Source organism: Leopardus geoffroyi, chromosome X (genome assembly GCF_018350155.1).
Source record: "Leopardus geoffroyi isolate Oge1 chromosome X, O.geoffroyi_Oge1_pat1.0, whole genome shotgun sequence".
NCBI classification, from domain to species: domain Eukaryota; kingdom Metazoa; phylum Chordata; class Mammalia; order Carnivora; family Felidae; genus Leopardus; species Leopardus geoffroyi.
Window position 1 is genome coordinate 9,592,151 of NC_059343.1, and position 15,910 is coordinate 9,608,060.

The 15,910-nt window shown below is 46.7% G+C and overlaps 1 long non-coding RNA gene across 1 annotated transcript; it reads left to right on the forward strand.

Annotated features, from left to right (window-relative positions):
• The first annotated feature begins 2,206 nt into the window (after positions 1–2,206).
• LOC123594954 lies at positions 2,207–14,086 on the forward strand. Its single transcript, XR_006710961.1, has 3 exons — positions 2,207–2,610; positions 11,683–11,815; positions 13,909–14,086. It is a non-coding gene; the product is annotated as an uncharacterized LOC123594954 (long non-coding RNA).
• Positions 14,087–15,910: the final 1,824 nt, after the last annotated feature.

Consider the following 15,910-nt stretch of genomic DNA (forward strand, 5'->3'; position numbering starts at 1 on the left):
TATAAGTCCGATACGATTGCAAAGCCCCTTGTTTATGACAAAAATGGAGCTGTTTTTCTGAGTGAAGCTGTTTTGCTAGAAGAGGGATGTCAGCTGAGACAAGGCTGGCGTCACCTTGTCACCCACCTTGTCACCTCCTCCGCGGGCGGTTGGGAAGCGCTCAGGACCTCAGCCCTGGAGGGGCCCCGCTGGGGCTCGGTCTGGGCCAGGCCTCACTTCTAGATCTAGAAAGCTCTCCAAAGACCTTGGGGCATTAGCTCCTGCTGCTGTAAAGGCGACTGTTACAGGCAGTGGCAAAAGCCGGGCAGCGATCTTCTCGCTGTCACCACCGGGGCCTCGATCCCTAGCAACGCGCTCTAGCAACGGGGGCTGGACGGCCAGCTCTGGGTTACCCCCCAGCCCCCCAGCCCCACCCCCACCCCCCACCCCCCGCCGGCTCTGCTACCAAGTCGGATAAGGGAACAACGCAACTGGAATTTGAACTTTATTCCTTTCATCTCCTCTTGGCTGGAACAATGGTGTGATTAATCTGTTGGTGGTTTGGAGTATGTTATTTCTTTATTGGCTTATTAAGAGACATTATGCTGTATGCTATTGGCTTCTGAAATTCCCGCAGTAAACCTGTGTGAAATAAATTACTGGCAAAGGCAAACTCCGTCTCTGAGCGTGAATTTGCTTCCCGAAACAAAACAACCGCTCCTACCATATGGCTTTCATAAGAAATACATGAGTTAATGGGTGTCTTTAGAAGAGCGTCTGGCTTATAAGTCCTAATAAATGTTCGCTATTATTATTTTAAGATTGAGCAAAACAAGCACATTTGAAGGAAGGTGTGGGCTTTCTAACCGTAGCCACAGGCGATATTCGCCCCCACCCGGATCCCCCACCCGGATCACGAGCCCGGAGCGGGTCTTGTTTGGGTAGTTGCCCCGAGTGCTCCCAAAGTTGAGCCTCCCCTCCATCATTCAGCTGGTGGAGTCTCTCCTTTTGTTCACGGCTTCAGACACAGTGCTTCTCCAAGTCCGGTTTTTCCCAACTCTCTCTGTCTTAGGGGTTCATGAGATCTGCACCTCCATGTTCGTGGCAGCCCTGTTCACAATAGCCAAGACGTGGAAACGACCTAAGTGTCCACCGACAGATGACTGGATAAAGAAAATGCAGTATATGTGCGTGTGTGTGTATATGTATGTATATAAATGATGCACACACACACACACTGGAATATTGTTCAGCCACAAAAAAGAAGGAAGTCCTGCCCCATCCAACATGGATGAGTCTGGAGGACATTTGCTAAGTGAAATAAGCCAATCACAGAAGGAGAAAAAACGGCATGATTCTACTTATATGAGGACTCTAAAATAGTCAAACTCACAGAAGCACAGGGTAGAACGGTGATTGCCAGGAGCTGGGGGAAGGGCAAATGGGCAGTTTTGCAAGAAGTAAAGAGTTTCAGTTATGCAAGATGAGTAAGTCCTAGAGATCTGCTGTACTGTGCACTTGAAAATTTAAGAAGGCGGTTCTCATGTTGTGCCCTCACCACAATTTTGAAAAATGATCCATTAGGCTTATACAGTGTTTTGATTTACGAAGGGCGTTCTCAATTGTCCTCTTTTAGTCTCCCAAACAATTGTTATCTCTCTTTCACGCCAAGGAAATGATCTATAAAGAGGCAGAGAGGTTGAAGGATGTGCTCAGGGGTCTATGAAGAGGGAAGGATGGGAGGCAGAAATGGGGCTCTGGTCTATGACTCAGAGTCCTGAGCTCACATCCCAAAACCACCCTGCGTTACAGCACAAGTCATGACCTGTGGACATATCAGGGCTGTAAACTCATCTGTTTTCCAACATAAAGATTCAGATATTGACTAATAGCCCTCATTGGAATCCACCAAAACTTCCTCTGCTATTCCCTTTGCTCACTGTATAGTAGAGGTTGCTACCCACGGGAAGTATCACCATTCAGGGGTAGGGGCAGGTGGGGAGAGAGGAGAGAAAAATCAGGAAGCCAGGCTGGGCAGAACAGAACTAAGGATTAAAGGGGGTGGTTTCAGTTACCCTAATAGTCTGAGCCCCATGAGTTAAGGACAAGTAGGTAGTCGTAATAGCCCACAGGATGGGACTTTGGCCACACTCAGAAGCTTGGGCGGGGTTGGCTTCTGTCCTTAGGCACACTGCCTCCTGTGGCTGTGTGGCCTAAGGCCAGGAGCACTTGCCCAAAAGCGCACCAGCAGGCAAAGGCAGGAAAACCAGCTAGAAGCCCAGGTTGCCTGAAAATGCCCTATCAGGAAGCCGGAACTATTTTCCAGAGTCAAGGTGTTGCCATGGTAGATAATGGAGGTAATGAAGAAAAGGTGAAGTTAATGGCAAACCAGGGATAGAAGCCCCGGAGGGTGTCGTGATAATGCAGCAGCCTGGCCCATAGGCTAAACACTCAGCACCTGGGAAATCTCGGGCGAGCCTTCTGGGTGAGGAGAGACGCTTGGCCCTGTTGCCCCAATGGGCGACCTCCAGGAACAGAAGGGCCCGGGTGACCTGTCGCTGACCACAGCTACACGAGAGAACCCAGCTGCCACCGTGCCCAGCCTACAGAGCAAACCCAAAGAACCGTGAGGTAAGTAAATGGCCGTTGCATTAAGGCACCAAGTGCCTTTGGGTGTTTGGTCCACGGCAACTGGTAACGGATCCAGGGAACAATTATGGCAATTCAAATATGGACTAGATATCATATGGTACCGGGACCTTATTAACTTTCCTAAGTGTGGTAAGTTATTATGATTATATACAAAATATATCCTTATTTTTAGGAGCTACAGGAGTGATATGTGATAACACCTGCAGCTTTCAAGAGATTCAGCAAAAAATATAGGTCGCTTGATAAGTAGAGCCAACATGGTAAAATGTCGTCAATTGTTGAATCTAAGTGATGGCTAGGGTGACTGTTGCATAATTCTTTTTCAACTTTGTTATATATTTGAAAATTTTCACAGTAGGAAGTTGGAAAATAAACTGTTGAAAAATCACCCATATTCCACACTAAACACATATTTAGAATGAAATCGTTTTTACAATTGGCTTTTGAAGTTGGTTATGAGTAATCATTCAATTACCCTTTGCTTATAATGTCTTGCCTCTTTTCATAAACACTCAGGAATGTCATGGGGAAGAAAATCTAATTTATGAGTTGTTTTCAAATGCACGGAAATTTCTACAAAATTTTTGAATTTTTGCGCACCAAATTTGTTTACCAAATTTAACAAGGTGGCATATTAAATCTCGCAGCCATTTAATAGAATGCTTATTAGTTGATATTTTTTTAATTTGAGAGAGAGCAAGCAAGGAAGAGAGAGCGGGGGAGAGTGAGTGGGGGAGGAGCAGAAGAAGGAGAGAGAGTGAGAGGGAGAAAGGGAGAGAGAGACAGAGAGAGAGAGAGAGAGAATCTTAAGCAGGCTCCACACACAGCACAGAGCTCAACACGGGGCTCGATCCCATGACCGTGAGATCATGACCTGGGCTGAAATCAAGAGTCAGACACTCAACTGACTGAGCCACCCAGGCGCCCCTATTAATTGACTTGACTTGGCAGTTTTATTTGTCCATTTGGGAGCCGGTCATTTTCCTCAGCCCTAGAAGGCTTATCATGGGCTGTGTATGAATAGTGGGTAAAGGACATGGCCATCAGCTCTGTTCCTTAATCACCTGTGAGAAGAAGCCAACTACTTCTGTTGACAGAGGCCGTAGAGAGAGTCATTTCGTGTCACGGACCAGGGAACCCTGGAACTGTGCTCATGGGATCCAGACAGACCTGAGTTCAAATCCTAGGTATGCTATTTTCCGGGAAGCCTCTTAACCACTCCGAGCCCCACCCAGACTGAGGTTTAAAATGGAGTTAATAATGACTATGTGACTAGATTGTCATGGTGACAGACTGAGAGAATCGCCTGTGAGGGCCTTGTGCGTCAGTTCTTGAGCCGCCATGGTTTTATTTCCTTGAAATCAAATGAGTGCGGAGAAGGAAGACATCTGTTGGGGTTTTCCGCTCAGCCCGCATGGGTCTTGGTGGGCTTGGGATGGAACCCTACAGGAGGGTGTGCAGCGGCACCTTCCAGATCAGCACAGTCCAACCCAGCAGGAAGGGGGGCCAGCCCCCCGGGGAAGCCTCAATAAATGGCTGCCAAATAAATTAATGGGACTTGGCACTACAATCTACACTCCTTGGAGGAGTATTGCATTTGGGGGATGGTCCGGAGGCAAGAGCTGGGATGTTGCTAGCAGAAGGAGCGAGAACACAGCCACTTAATTAACCCCGTCACCGCTAGGGTTGCCATTAGTCCAGATGATATCTATGTGCAAATTAGATAAAGGTACACCTTCCCGGAGACGCTCTACCTTACACGTTGGAAAATTGCTGAAATACATTGAATCTTTTTTAGGCCAACACAATTTATTATTGTCTGCTAGGAAATTGTCATAATAAATACACAAATTAATTATACCTACCTTGTGAACTATGGGTAGACATGTTATTTACTTGTCTATGGCAATACCGTGGAATTCACATCATCTCTTCCCTGAGCAGCTGGGAAAGTATAAAGTGTCAGTAAAATGTAAGAGACGGATGGGACTAAACTCAGAAGAAAGGAAAAGCAGAATCGATAAAAATATACATACCCTCTCTCTCTCTCTCTCTCTCTCATAAAACGTTTCCTTCTCAGACCTTTTTGGGCACAGACCAGCATTTGTTCCTGGTTTTATTTTTGACCTTCCTGAAAAAAAAAATACATTTTAGTTTTCATTCCTTTTTTTTTTTAATGTTTATTTATGTTTGGAAGAGACAGAGGGCGAGCAGGGGAGGGGCAAAGAGAAGAGGGAGACAGAGCCTGATGCGGGGCTCGAACCCACAAGCCATGAGATCATGACCTGAGCTGATGTCAGCCACTTAACCGACTGAGCCACCCAGGCGCTCCATTCATTTTTCTTCCTATGGAGCTGTGACCATTCCCAAAAGATGACAGAAAGCAGCCTAGCTGAATTCAGCAGTCTCCCAATGTGACCCAACCCCACGATCACTTGGGAAGCCATCGGGGAAAAAAAAGTAACACAGAAAGAAGTAACACAGACCCAAGCTTCTCACTAGCTTTGGGATGCATTGATCTAAGTAAACAGTCGAGTAGGAAAAGATAAGACGGTGATGTCACCTGGAGGCCCTGAGCGCCTTCCTCACGCAACTCCCCTTCCATTTCCTCTCCAGAACCAGCTGGGCTGCCTACAGAGTCTGGTGGCACCTAGAGCCTCAGCCGGGACAGGGATCTCTAAGCTAGGGGTCTGCAAAATGTGGTGCCAACACTCCAGGAGTCATACAAGACCGTTCACTGGGGTGCAAGAAGAAAACCGTATTTATACTTTCTCATCTTCTAGTGTATTGTACACTTGCTATATTAAGTGATTTATTTGTTTATTTTTAGTTTTTGTTAGAGAGAGCATGCACGAGCGGGGGAGAGGGGCAGAGGGAGAGAGAATCCTTAGCAGGCTCCGTGGCCAGCGCAGAGCCTGACTCGGGGCTTGAGCCCACGACCTTGAGATCTTGAGATCGTGACGTGAGCTGAAATCAAGAGCCAGATGCTCAAGCAACTGAGCCACCCAGGTGCCTCCCGTGATCCATGTATTTAATTTATAAGTAAATGCATGTCATATTTTTGACTTGTGAATGGAATGGCACATGTATGTAATTCCTAAGTGAGCACATTGATGTACGTAAGTATGTATGCGTTTCTGAGGATGCTGAAATTGTTTTTACAAAGGGAGCTAGTACCTGCCATCCCAGAGGAAATGATGATCACAGGACTTTGTTTTCCAGTGAACCAGGAGACAAAAGACAGAGCTACCTGGCCCCAAATTAGAACCCTACGTATCCCTGGGGAGGAAGTGTGTTAAGGTTTTCAGAGAAAGAGAACCAATAGAATGTGTACATATGCAGAAAGAGACTTAGGATAGGGAATTGGCTCATGCGATTACAGAAGCTGGCCCACGTCCGGGGGGGAGCCCAACCTCCAGGAGGCTGCTATCGAGCCAGGAAGATCCAATGTCCCAGTTTGGCCCGCAAACAGGAGAATCCTCTTAACCAGGGGCGGGTTCAGCCTTTTGTTCTGTTCAGCCCTTCAACTGATTTGGTTGAGGCCCTCCCATGCTAGGGAGGGCAATCTGCTTTCCTCAGTCTACTCATTTAAATGCTTACCCTCACAGAAACACCCAAAATCGTGTTTGACCAAATGTCTGGGCAGCCATGGCCCAGTCAAGCGGGCACATAAAGCTAGCCACCCTAGGGTGCTGCAGGCATGTACTGGACCCTCCCCATGGAGTCACTTCCAGTTACCACCCCTGTTCCCCAACACCACCTTCAAACTTCTGCATCGTCATTTTTAGCTGCTCCTCCTCTTTGCGCTGCTCCCCAAGGGGCCACGCTGCCCCCTCTCCCTGAAGAGGGAGACCGGAGAGAACTTCTCCATAAACATTGGGTTAAGTTTTCAAGTCACCCAGAGCTTTGGTTTAGCTCAGAGCAAGCTTTGCAGACATTTCACGCAGATTCTCTTTCTCAGGAACAGAAGGCGCAAAATACGTTCTAATGAAAAATGTAGAAGTGATAATAGGAACGAAATCTTCTGAAGTTGCTGACGCATGAATCCTTTCCAAGACGTGTGTTACCTGCCTCTGTGAGTATTAACCTAGGCGGGCCCACTGGCTCTTTCTTCTGCCAAAGCCTTCCTCCCCCAAGAGCTTACCTGAGGGTCCACCTTACCCCATCGGTGGGGGGACTGAGTCTTGCCACCCCCGGGGTGGGGGAGGGGGGAGATACCAACAGGATCACATGACGGCAGAAGGCGACCTCTCAGCAAATAGAGCCCAGTAACCCCAGAGAGGGAGACCAAAAGCCCTAGGTGAGGTAGCCTCTAGCGAACGACATTAAATGGAAGAGGCATCTGACCTCTAACTGAAAAACAGAATCAAAGGGAAGACTTAGAGAAATGTGATTTCAGCGTCAGAAAAAGATTTTCTGGAGCTAAAGTCAGACGCAACAAATGATTTCTAAGTTTTAAAAAGAGAACGTGTGGGTGTTGTTCGCTGGCCTATGTTCCTGCTCATTACACGCTTACACAAATATTCAGTGGATAAATGAATAAAAGTCAATAGGTAAAACAGAAGAGGCAAGGGGAACCAACCAGAAGAGAATCAGTAGCCTCCGAGGAGACCAAAGATGCCAAAACAATGAAGGAAACGAAAATCAAAATCCCAAGGAGATACCACTTCGCACCCAGTAGTTTGATGGCTATTATTTTAAAAACAACAACAAAAAAAAAATACAAAAAAAAACAAAAAACAAAGCAAAACCAAACATAACGAGTGTTGGCGAGGATGTGGAGAAAATGGAATCCTTCCGCGTTGCTGGAGGGAATGTGAAATGGTGCCGCCAATTTGGAAAGCAGTTTGATGGTTCCTCAAAAATTAAACATAGAGTCAGAAGACCCGGGATTCCCCTTCTGGGTTTACACCCAAAATAAACGAAGGTGAGGATTGGAGCAGGTGCAGAACAGCATTAGTCACAACAGTTCAAAGGTGGAAACGCCCCAAGTGTCCACCAACAGATGAATGTATAGCCCAAGTGTGGTCTATCCATACAATGGAATATTATTTAGCCTAAAAAAGAAAGGAAATCCCAACACATACTACAACATGGATGAGCCTTGAGGGTGTTATGCTCGTTGAAAGAAGCCAGACACCAAAGGGCAAATACTATATGATCCCGCTTAATGTGAGGTATCTAAAAATTTTTTAAGTAAACTCTGCATCCAACGTGGGGCTCAAAATCACAACCCTGAGATCGAGAGTCACATGCTCTACAGGCCAAGCCAGTCAGTCACCCCCCCCCTTTTCTTTAATATATGTTTTTTGTGAGGTATCTAAAAGAGTCAAATTCATAGAGATGGAAAGTACACTGGTGGTGGGGGCTGGAGAGTGAATTGTTTAATGGGCATAAAGTTCCAGTTTGGGACAATGAAAAAGTTCTGGAGGAAAAAAAATACCAAAGCAGAATTTAGGAGGAAGAAGGTAGGATACATGAAGACAAGAGGCTGGGGACTCTAGTATGTAAGTAACAGTTCTAGAAGTGGAAAGAGAACAAAAGGGAAGTGAATAATTAAAGAGATCATAAAAGCATGATTTTCCTGTTCTGAGGAAAGACAAGTCTGCAGACCGAAAGGGTCCACTGAGGTGCAGATAGGATTAATGAAAATCAAAGGCCCTTTCTTTTTTTTTTTTTTTTTTAACATTTTATTTATTTTTGAGACACAGAGAGACAGAGCATGAACAGGGGAGGGGTAGAGAGAGATGGAGACACAGAATCGGAAGCAGGCTCCAGGCTCCGAGCCATCAGCCCAGAGCCCGACGCAGGGCTCGAACTCACGGACCGCAAGATCGTGACCTGAGCTGAAGTCGGACACTCAACCGACTGAGCCTCAAAGGCCCTTTCTTAGCAACGTCTTGATAACATTCCTGAGTTCCATCCAGAGGCACAGAGACAATCTTAGGAGCATTGTTCAGACTAAAATTTGTACTTCAGTTACGAAGGCAGAAGAATCAGACAGCCATCAGATTTCTTATAAACAACATTTAAAATTAGAAGGATGTTAAATAACATCCATAAATGATGGGGCAAGAAAGAACTACAGTTGAAGAACCCAATAGCCAGCCAAGATGGCATTGAACTGCCAGGCTGACATATACATGGCAATAGGTATGCGATATATAAACAGCAAACGCACCGAGTGCTTACTGTGTTCTAGGTGCTCTATCAGCAGCATAGACAATACCCCTTTAAGCCTCCCAACGACCCGAGGGGTAAATACTTGTAGCATGATCCCAATATTACAGATGAGGAGATACACAAAGAAATGACGACAGATGTCTGCGATCACGCAACCCGGAAGCAGCAAAGCCCAAATTCAGATGCTGGTGTTCACACCCGTACATCGTTCTACCATTTCTAAAATTAGTTGTCTTCGGGGCGCCTGGGTGGCTCAGTCGGTTAAGCGTCCAACTTCGGCTCATGGTCCGTGAGTTCGAGCCCCGCGTCGGGCTCTGTGCTGACCGCGCAGAGCCTGGAGCCTGCTTCCGATTCTGTGTCTCCCTCTCTCTCTGACCCTCCCCCGTTCATGCTCTGTGTCTCTCTGTCTCAAAAATAAATAAACATTAAAAAATTAAAAAAAAATTAGTTGTCTTCATCACAGGTCGAGAAAGGGCAGGGGGAGAAAAGTGTGCGGGGTGGGGGCTTGGGGACAGAAGAGCGGCCGGCGGGAAAGAAGGCATATTGTAATACACATGGGGCACATCAAACACAAAATGCTATAAAACAGTTCGTTGCAAATATATAAAAATTGAAGGTACGTATTGAGAAGAAGTAGGAGGAGGTCACACGAGAACACAAATTTGATCTTGAACAGTCTGGGAGTCACTTTACTCTTGGATTTCTGTTATTTCCACAGAGGGTCTGTAATCGCGCGTTCAAAAAGGACAAGAGTTCTGACTTGGGGGACAAGACCGTCTGCCTTCTGATTCTCCTTCTAGTTACTTAGCCGTTGTGATTTGGGGCGGCTTTGGGGTGTTTCACTTTGAAGGAAAGGAGTTGGCGTCTCCAACCTCTGTCCCCATCAGTCATCAGCTGCGGCCGCCCCAGAGGGATGGGTGCTGTGACCTCTCCTGATGTGAAGTTGCCGTGGCTCCAGCAGCCCGTCAGTAGAGCTCACACGAGGTTGCTGGTGTAACTGGGGAGTTAGCTGCAACACTCACGGGGACTGGAGAAGTAGCCCGTGGAACCAGGAAAGTGTCTCCGAGGAAATTTGGGCAGAACACTGAGACATCTGTATGTTCTTTCTCTCCCTTCACCACAAACACAGAGGCGAGCAGTTGGAAGAGGGAGATCGGGGGATGGTAACGCTACCAAGAGACCTAGCGTGCTGGCCTTTGGCTTTAGAGGTTGAGACGCTGCTCAGGTTCCCGACGGAACATGCGTGTTTCCAGCGGAAAGTGGGAAAGGATGACAGCCAAAAGGTCTTCCCCGCCCGCTTCTGCGTTTTTGTAATTTCTTCATGTGGGAAGCGAAACTCCCAAGCAAACTTCCCCTTTCAGCTCATCAGCCAGAACCGGAAGAAATGCTCACCCCCCACCCCAAACCAGTCAGTGGCCAAAGGGAAGGAGATCCCCCATGCTGATTTAGACTAATCAGGAGTCATCCGCTGGTGCTGGGGCTGAGACTCCTTGTATCAGCAGTGCCGTGGCTGGTGGGTTGGCTGTCAGCAGTCCTTGCCGTTACCCTGTCCCCTAACTGAGACCATGGGACTAATGCGGGTGATGCCATCCGAGGGGAGAGCAGGTAGGAGTCGATTCAGTTTTATGCCCTAGTCTCAGGAGTCATGAAGCCTCACCCCTGCTATTGTTTGTTCAAAGTGAGCTGTATTCAATAGCTCTCAGCCAGAGCCAAGGTCAAGGATTTCCGGGTCTGTGTTAAACCTACCACACCAGGACAAGGATACAATTGCCCGGGAGCTCCCAGGCCAGGGATACAAGTTCCTTCAGTGCAGTTACAGGATAGAAAGGATCCCTCGAATAATCTACCCACAGAAGGAGTCCAGGCGCGCCCCCAACTGGAGAGGGGCAAGCTTCACTCAACTTCACCTCCCCCCAAGTCGCCCAGCTGATCAAAGAGAGGAAGAATTGGTCGTGTTTTTCCAGAAATTCATGTTTACCGTTCCCTCTGGGTTTCTCACATTGTCTAGCTGGCATCCCCATGCTACCAAATTTCCTGGAGCCCTACCCAAGCAGGTGCAAGCTACCGCATTATTCCTGGCGTTTATTGCAAACCCCAGCAATCCAAGGTCACCTCTGCAGACTGGTCTCTGCTAGCCGGCCCTGGCCTCAGGGCTGCCCACGGCCCTTCAGGCACCTTCTTATCTCAAATCTATACTCTGCCTGTTTCCAAAGGCTCTGAGGCTCCTCACGTGGGGTAACTAGACAATAAAGAGACCCAGTGACAAAGGATACCGAGAATTGTTGTGCAGCTCTAAGCTTCCAGGCAGGGACACCAAAAAGGCAGAGCTTGGTTTACATTTTTCTTTTTCTTTTCTTTTTTTTTTTTTTTTAATTCCTCTTCGGAAGCAAACTTTTTGCCGAAAGTAAGCTCGTTTATCACAACAGTCGACACACGTTTAACTACAGTTATGTAACAGTCGTTGGCTGTCTGCATGATGGATTCTTGAATTGACCCTTTATAAAGATTAAAGATACACTATGCCCATTAGCCTGTCTCTGCCAATATTATGTGTCTTAAGTGAGTCTTGCTTAGGTTCCTTCTCTGAAAAATTTATTGAGTATCTTCAGTATGTTAGACCCTGTGCCGGCTGCTAAAATAGCAGTCAGTTCATCCTGGAGCCCTCTAAGACAGTACCTCTCAAACTTGAGTGCATAAAGCGATCCCCTGGGGAGCTTGTTAAAACTCTGGGCCCATCTCTAGGGTTTCTGGTTTGCTAGGTCTGGATCGGGCCCAAGCATTTGCATTTCCAACATGTTCCCAGGTGATATTAATGCTGGGTCCAGGGCCCACACTTTGAGAACCATTTCTTTTTTTTTTTTTTTTAAGATTTTGTTTTTAGGTCCTCTCCACGCTAAACACGGGGCTCAAACTCACAACCCCAAGATCAAGAGTCGTACGCTCCACCGACTGAGGCAGCCAAGGTGCCCCGAGAACCACTACTCTGAAGTCACCTGTGAAGGTATGTATGCTAAGACGTGGTTTGAAGTTTGTTAAACACTTTGGATGTGAGATTTGAGAGAGAAGGAGTGGAAGAATGCACATGCATCCGAGGAAAATTAAAAGGCGGGCTTTGTTTCTAGCTACGTGGAAAATGAATTCACTTCATGAACAGTGTGGGAAATAGGGGGGCCCATTACAGGACGAGTGGTAGTTTTTCTCAGCCGAGAACTTGGGATCTTTTTAAAAAATGTATAAGGTCCTAAAGTTGCTGCCACACAGCATGGAAGAGAAGTATTTAGGCTGAAAATCGTTTGAAACATCTGTTTCCTTCGTAGCTTAGTCTGCACGAGAACCCCACTGCTGCCTCTAAGAATATTCTAGCTTTATGAACAATGTCACCTTGATGGACGTGTGGGGATGAATTAAGTGCAAAATGCACTTCTGCGGTCATTTAATGGGAGGTTAAAACATTCCAGTGCTTCCTTAGGACACATTCTCCAGGTAATTCTCACGGATCCATTATTTGCTATGCAGACCTCAAAGCAGTTCGTTGAAATACAGAGATTTGGTGCTAATTCAAAAATCTGTGAGTATATTTATGAAAATGCTTGAAATGGACTACTAGGGCGAATGTGACTCCTTTTCAAAGGACCCTGGGTACGTTTTGAAAAAAAATCACATTTTTGAATTTGCACTCTCTTTTGATCTCTGCTGAAACACACAAATATCAATTTAAGGACCAGGTTTCCAGCTAAAAACGGTGCATTAAAATTCAGCACTTTACTCGCTTCCGTTCCAAAGCCCCCTAGGCTAAGAATAGGGATTTTGTTTTCAGTTGTATTGAGATACAATTGACGTACAACGTTGTGTGAGTTTAAGGTGTGTGACACAATGATTTATGTCACCGCATTCCTTGGCTCTCTGACTCTCTCTCTCTCCTGCCTTCCTCTTTCATCTGTAAGGACCCTTGGGAATACACTGGGCCCACCTGGAGTGTCCCGGGTCATCTCTCCGTCTCAAGGTCCTTAGCCACATGTGCTGAGTGCCCTTTTGCTGTGTAAAAGTAACATATTCTCAGGCTCCAGAGCGGAGGGTGAGGACACCTTTGGGAGCCATTATTCTGCTTACCAGCCATGTCTCATCACTCTCAGTGAAACCCTCGGTTGACGAGCCCCACTCACTGGCACACGACTTTTGCTCCTCTCTTTGCCGCCGTGTCTTAAATATCAGCAGACAGTTTAGATACCTGAGCCTCGGTGTCCTCATCTCTGATAGCCCCTTCCACTTAGGATTATTAAGATTAAGTAAGTTAATATGTATGAAGTACTTGAAAGACTTCCTGCCAGACAGTAAGTGCTATAAAAATGTTAGGTTTATGGTTGGATATTATTATCATCAAAGGAAACCTTCTAATGTGAAAATTCAAGAACAAAGCAATCAGGCAGAGGGAAAAAACTGGGGGGAAAAGACTGCATAGGAAGATGAAAACACACACACAAAAATCTGCCATTAACATTTCCTCAGAGAGAAGAAAGAAATTGTATCCGGGGCACCTGGGTGGCTCAGTCACTTGAACGTCAGACTCTTGATTTCAGCTCAGGTCATGATCCCAGAATCGTACTGAGCCCCGTGTCGGGCTCCTCACTGAGTGTGGAGCCTGCATGAGATTCTCTCCCTCTGCCCCTCTCCCCTGCTCGCATGTGTACTTTTTCTCTCTCTAAAAATTTTAAAAAAAGAAAGAAAGAAATCCTATCTATGAAATGAGAACTGGACACTATCAAAATGAAGGGAAACAGCCAGAAAATAAGTGTGTGCTTTCAGAAATTCAAGATATCTAACATGAACACAGAAACCAAAAACTCAATAGAAGAAAACGCTGAGTAAATTTCACAGTAGAACAGGAAGGTAAAGACATGGAAAATAGAAATGATGTAAAAAGCATCTCTCCACGAGGTCCAACAGATGAGGTCAAAGAGATGCTCACAGAAGCTTCGAGAGGAAAAGTGGGGGTAGAAACAACCTCATGCCAAAGATCAGAAGTTGAAATGCTTGGAGCTTCTCAAGAGAAACCACAAAAGCTGGAAGAACTAAGCAGTCCCCCCTTATCCGCAGTTTCGCTATCCGCGGTCCGGGTTACCCAAAGTCAACTACGCTCTGGAAGCAGATCCTCCTCCTTCTGATCCATCGGCAGAAGGTCAACAGTAGCCTAAGACTGCGTCCCAGCGCCCGCGACATTCACCTGGCTTCATCGCCTCACGCAGTTGTTTTATTATGTCACCTCATCACAAGGAAAAGGGTGAGTACAGCGCGTTCACGGGAATGTGCTTTCGTTACAGTATATTGTTAAAATTGTTCCATTTTATTATTCTTGCTGCTCATCTCTTACTGTGCCTAACTTAGAAATTAAACTCTATCCAGGTATGTATGCATAGGACAAAACAAAGCGCGTCTAGCGTTCGGTACTCGCTGTGGTGTCAGGCATCCACCAGAGGTCTTGGAACGAATCCCCTGTGGATAAAGGGGAACTACTGTTTCAGGAACGAAGCCTTGCAAATGTTGGGAGAAAACAATTGCCAATTAACAGTTCTGCAGCCAGCCAAGTTTGGAGTTAAGTGTGAATGATGTATGCTGAAGACATTTTCAGACTGGCAGAACCGCAAAAACTTCTTTCCTATGCGTTATTTCTCAGGAAGTTACTGGAAGACAGGCTCCCACCGCCCCCCGCCCCCCCGCTCCAACTGAGGGAGTGGGTCCCAAAGAAAGAAAGAAAGAAAGATGGGTCCAGGAAAATTCTGGAACTGGCGATAAAGGTGCGGCTAGTAGCAGGAGGACTGGGCTCAAGGGAAAAGCAAACATATCTTAAAACAAGGTTTTACAATACGTTGTAAATAACGCAACAGAGAAAACCCTCTGGAGCGGGGGTCTCATACTTGCACGCAAATTGCCTGGAGGGTCTGTTGAAGCAGCCCACCCTTCCTGGGCAGTAATCGTTCTGTGTATATGTTGTGGAGAGATTCGGAGGTTCATTGGGGGAAGAAATGGCAAGGTTGAAAGTGGTTGTATCTGCATAAGAAACGCTGGTACAGGAAACTCTGATAATCACCAAAGCCGGCCCTGCCAGAAAAATATCTGGCCCTTTAAACCCTCGGTCAGCAATGCTATAGCCGGTGAGCCAGCTGCCTATTGTTGGGAATGCAGTTCTCCTGGCACACAGCCACACCCATTTGTTTGCGTATTGTCTCTGGTCGTTTTTCCACCATGAGGGTAGACTTTGGTCGTTGGGAGGGTCCCTGTGGCCTGCAGAGCCTAAAATATTCACCATCTGGCTCTTAAATTAATCTTTATGTATTTTTGAGAGAGAGACAGAGCCCAAGCAGGGGAGGGGCAGAGAGAGAAGGAGACACAGAATCCGAAGCAGGGTCCAGGCTCCAAGCTGTCGGCACAGAGCCCGACGTGGGGCTCAAACTCATGAACCGTGAGATCATGACCCGAGCCAAAGTCTACTGCTTAACCGACTGAGCCACCCAGGCGCCCCCATTTTGAATATTTCTTAAACATTTCTTCATTTCTTAAACATTCCTTCATTTCTTCTCCATCATGAGTACAGGGACATACATCTTAAAGCTTTTTAAAAAAATTTTTTAACGATGATTATTGAGAGATAGAGACAGAGCACGAGCGTGGGAGGGGCAGAAAGAGAAGGAGACATAGAATCCGAAGCAGGCTCCAGGCTCCGAGCTGTCGGCACAGAGCCCGGCGTGGGGCTCGAACTCACAAACTGCGAGATCATGACCTGAGCTGAAGTCAGAGGCTTGACAGAGTCACCCAGGTGACCCTACCCTCTGGCCAGCATGTCTATACCTGAAACCAATACAATATTTCTGACGATGATTGAACAAGAATAATTAATTTAGAAAGTCGGTGTTCATCAAACTGAAAACTAAAGTAAAGAAAACGCAAAGACCAAAAACTGAATGACTGCAGAGTCCTAAAATCTCAGCCCTGGAAGAGATCACCCGCGACTGCATTGTTTTACACGGGAGGAGACTGGGGTGCGCGCCCCGACACTGGTCCCAGGTCCAGGGATGGTGGGGGACCTTGGGACGTGCCCCCG